The sequence below is a fragment of the Engraulis encrasicolus genome, chromosome 23, assembly GCF_034702125.1.
Source record: "Engraulis encrasicolus isolate BLACKSEA-1 chromosome 23, IST_EnEncr_1.0, whole genome shotgun sequence".
Taxonomy (NCBI): Eukaryota; Metazoa; Chordata; class Actinopteri; order Clupeiformes; family Engraulidae; genus Engraulis; species Engraulis encrasicolus.
Window position 1 is genome coordinate 39,727,492 of NC_085879.1, and position 5,000 is coordinate 39,732,491.

At 48.3% G+C, this 5,000-nt stretch overlaps 1 protein-coding gene across 2 annotated transcripts in view; it reads right to left on the reverse strand.

Moving 5' to 3' along the window:
• pcdh19 (protocadherin 19) overlaps positions 1 to 5,000 on the reverse strand; it is a 106,040-nt gene that overhangs the window by 34,732 nt on the left and 66,308 nt on the right. The gene's annotated exons all lie outside the window — the stretch shown is intronic.

Here is a 5,000-nt window from a genome sequence, read left to right on the forward strand (position 1 = left end):
TGACCTCCATTTCATTTGCACGAGAAATGCCTCAGCACCTCTGATTACGGCCAGCCGCCCAGGGCTCGCCGTAAACCAGGGCAGGGGGGGCTTTTTAAGAGGAACAGAAACAGCCATGCTCCATATGTCAAAATGCTGCTAGCCTCAAAGAACTTCACAACATCTGCTGGGAACGGTTCATATATATATATACACAACACAAGATGAAAGGGGAGGTGGTGACAACAATTACGCCATGCCTGGCGGGGGGTAGCGGGGGTGGTGGGGGGTCTGCTTATTGTCTGTTGGTGGCCCTGGTGCATTAGGGAGAATACAAAGATGACCCAACAAACCAGCAAATAGATACATTTTAATGAATGAACGAATAAATGAATGGAGGAATGGATACATACAAATAAAATGGTGAATTGAATGGCCCCTTTGTATTCCGTACGCAGGTGCGAAGTCTACATAAGACTACATACGTACGTACGTGCCAATTGTGTTAGTGGCCGACACATTGTGTTAGCTGGGGTTCCTGAGAGACCTGTTGAACTATTGAGCTGCTTTTCCTGCCTCGCGCGTGTGAAAAGGGAAGAGGGGAATTGGACAATGGTAAGAGATTCAGAGTTGCTGAGTGTGGCGGAAGGCACGTTCCTGTGTGGCAGTGACACGGAGGCCAACCGACCCACAAAGTGGTCGTTTTCCCCCACACGAGAGCATCGGTTCCCACACTCCCATCTTATGCCAGGGGGACACGGAACGGGGGGATATGGATGTGTGTATGTGTGTGTGTGTGTGTGTGTGTGTGTGTGTGTGTGTGTGTGTGTGTGTGTGTGTGTGTGTGTGTGTGTGTGTGTGCACGTACACCTCAGTCCTCAATGTGCGTGTGTGTGTGTGTGTGTGTGTGTGTGTGAGTGTATGTATGTGTGTGTGTGTGTGTGTGTGTGTGTGTGTGTGTGTGTGTGTGTGTGTGTGTGTGTGTGTGTGTGTGTGTGTGTGTGTGTGCGCGCGCGTCAGTGAGTGGATGGCCGCGTCTTACGACAGCAGTAAATCTAGGGCTCCCCTGTGTGTGTGCGGCACCTTGACGTGGCGCTGTGAGAACTGTAAATATTTGCACTGCAGACTGGGGCCTGGGGGACGTGTACATTACTTCCTTCTCCACTCCTGTCCTCTCCTTCCTTCCTTCCCTCCCTCCCAGCCTCTCTCTCTCTTCCCTCTCTCTCCCTCTCTCTCTCTCTCTCTCTTTCTCGCTTGCCTGCCTGCATGCCTGCCTGTCTGTCTGCCCCAGCCTGGTTCTTTTGTTTTTCCCCCATCACAGATTTCCGCAAAATAACAACAGGCGAGAAAGAAACAATGTTTCCTTGCATCCAGATCGTTGTCCTTTGGCGACTTACTGTACCAGTGTGAGCCTATTTCCTAGCTAGCAACAAAGCGTGCAAGAGATCAGATGCAAGTATTCCCAACGGTCAACATAACAGGCTCCAGATAACATGTGTGATTGTTTATCATTCTCCCGCAACACGGGATATCTCTCCCCTCACTTTTTTTTCAGTCATTTTTTTCCCGCTGACTTCAAACGGCAGCTGTTACATGCTGGGTGGAAAAAAAAACAAAAAAATGGCTGGTTGGCTGTTTTTCCCAGCATCGCATTCCCGTATACTGTTCATCTCTAGTACATACAGTATATTCACTGAACGCTCATACAGCAACAACACCCCGTGTTCCCTCCTACACCCCCCATATTTCCCGATCGATATCTCCAGCCTCCGGCAGGGCTCCGAGGGACTTTTCTTCCCCCTGCCTTATAAAGCCGCGACAGCTTGAATTGAGCTCTCGACTGGGGCCTTGGTGAGCCCACCGCGCAATCTCCTGGTATAATTACACTATTGAGAGGGGGTGCAATGGTAGGACAGTTTCCATTTGTCATGTCATTACATTTCCGCTCGTGTAAAGGGGGGCCCTTTGGTCAATTCGCTTAATAATTATTAACAAGGCTCATTATGGCACAGGGCTGCTGTATGCTGACACAGGGGCTCTTTTTGAAGACAATGTGACAACAGATTGAATGAAGGAATGAACGAACAAATGAAAGAATGAAGCCGTTTCCCTTCCTCCCCAATGTTGCCAGATTGGGCTGTTTCCCGCCCAATTGGGCTGCTTAGGATGGCCGTGTGCCGGTAAAAATGGCATTTAGCAGAAAAACCATCCCAATTTTTGCCATAGAAATCAATAGAATTGGGCTGGATTTTGTGCTTCTAGGCGGGTTTTGAGCATTTGGGCTCAGCCTCATCTGGCAACCTTGTTCTTCCCCTGCTCTCAGCACTGTGTTCTATTCGTTTTGCCTTCCACTCCAATCCCCTTCAGGGGACCTGCCTCAATGCTAAGCAGGGACTTTTGAAAAACAGCCCAATAAAATGTAATCGCAAGGCCACCAAATTTTTATGGCCATCAGAGGCCTAATGGCGTTCGGTCAAAAAACAAGCGTGCGACTGTATGTGAAACCATTGTTGAGTTATCATCGCCGCTAACTGGCCTGGTTTCACCCCCCCCCCCACCCCCCAACCCCACCCTCACAACCCCCCATGGGCTAGATGACTGAGCAGAACAAAAATGCTTGTGATATTGGGAGCTGATGAGTAAAGGCAGCTGAGACGGACAGAGAGCCACATTCAAGTCTCTCAAGACTGATTTTTGTCCCCTTAACTCCCCCCCCACACACACACACACACCCCTCCTCCCTCCACATTCCTTCATCCTCCCGTTAGTATTGCGAGCCCGTGATTGGCCGTTCCTGAAAAGTCCTGTCGAGACGCATTTCACAGGCAGGGGACCAAAGAAAGACCCCGTCTCTTCCACTGGCAATTGCACACACAGACAGAGGAAAAGTCACAAAGTCACTAATCATCCTTGATTAGTGTCCGCCATAGTTAAGACGGCCGTGGCAGAGATGTCCAAACGCTAAAGATTCTCATTTCTCGCTGGCTTGTCCTTAGAGAGAAAGAGAGAGAGCTTCTCGTTTGCTCAAAGGCCAGCCCAGCAAGTAAGCCAGCCAGCCAGCCAGCCATTTTGGATAATATATCCTCCATCACAGTATACTATGGCATGGCTCTGTAGGGGATGGGAGGACCTATGGGCTCTTCTCTGGATGAGAGGCGAGAAGCCATCGCTACTTCTCCTTCTGGGTCACCTGGGAAACCCCACTGTCAGGTATCCGTCCGTTAGCGTCATTCTTCCGAGTTGGGGAACGGTGAGTATTTAATTAGCCGTGTGAAGTTGCCACAGGGGAGACATGAGGGGGTCTCTCCAACGATAGGCTAATTGGGGCTCCTGCCAACGCTGTATGGTTCGGGACATGCCAAGCGAAGAAAAAAAAGATACACGTATATATATAAATAAATATATTTTAAAACCTTGTCTGATGAATAAATTCCTTGCTGTTAGCACATTTCTTGCAAGTGTGGTAGGGTTTCCTCCTTTTTCGCCTAGTGCTTCTCTCATTAGAGTTTTTTTCTTCTTTTTTTTACATTCCTTTCCCTACGGGCCTCAATGCCCTGTAAAATACGTCAGATAAGCTAAAAGGGGAAAAAATGGAAAAAATCTACGAGAATCGTCGTGGACCACGACTCAGCGTGACTGATTAGTCCCAAGCAGGCAGAAGAGCCCAATGCATCTCTTCGCTGAAAACTGTTCAATTTTTTTCTTCATTTTCTCGGCCCTTATCCCCCTTCTTAGTTGAGAGTTTTTAATTAAAACAGTATATAAACGGCCATTTAATTCAGCAGCTGCTGAGTTAATCATAGGGATTAACTGTATTTTATGTCCAATTTCTTCCTATTTAGTTGTAGCTATTTCTCTACTTACGGACACTTTTGTTTCAGGCACCGTAGAGAGGAACGACTTAATTTCAGCCATTCTCCAATGTTTCAGCACAAGTAGCATGACGTCATCCTTTTGTCCAGTTTCCAAACTTTTTTGTCTTGTGTACCCTCTAAGTCTCTTTTTGTGATTGGGCATCCATGGCTCAACAGTTAGAGCGCTGGACTTTAAATCAGAGGATTGCAGGTTCAAATCCCACCCTAACTAGAACCTTCATTGATGGCTGAAATGCCATTGAGAAGGGTACCTAACTCCACATTGCTCCAGGGACTGTAACCAATACCCTGTACCTAAATAAGTATATTGTAATGTAAAGAAATGTGATACACTCATGTGACTGTGCTTCTCCATACATTTGTTATTATTTACAACATCATTGCTTCCGATAGCCCCTGCAGTGTGCCATCCTTTATCTCTTGGCAACACAGTCACACTGTCATCGCCACATCCTCCTGCACCCCGCAGAATAAAATAAACACAACACCAAATAAAACAAATGGATATTGAGAGGCACTGACTGTTCTATGGCAACCTTGTTAGTAAGCTCCTCGTTACCACCCCCCCACCTCCACCCCCTCCTCTCCCTCCCCCCTCCTCCCTTGTTTCCTGCTGCCAGTGAGTGAGTCAGATGTCTTTTTCTAAACGAGGAGTCAAAAAAGAAACATCAACATTAATTCCCCCCGCTAAGTGATTGGCCGTGAATAATGCATGAGAGAGAGGGAGAGATGGAGGGAGGCAGGGAGGAGAGGAGAGGAGAGGAGAGGCAGGGAGGGAGGCATTTGCGATATGCAAATCGCGCCCACCTTCCACCTTTTGTCAGCCTAATTTGCCGCCACCCAGCCGGCTCTGGGACAGGAGGCCCACCGCAGTCGGTTGGTACAACATTCAATTCGGCAAATGCTGGCAGACCAGGGGCAGAGTTGGATCTGCCCGCCTGCCTGCCTGTCCGTTGGTCGATTAAATAAGTGAGCTCCAAAATCAAAGAGGAGGGTGAAGGGAAACTCGAGTGGGCACAGATCTTTCACGCCAATTTTTTTTCTCTCGGCCAGGCCACATTACCAGGCCACATCAAAGGGCGAAATTTTAAAAAAGGTGCCCAGTCAGTGCAGGTTGAAAGTGTGAGTGCGGCATGAAGTGGGTCC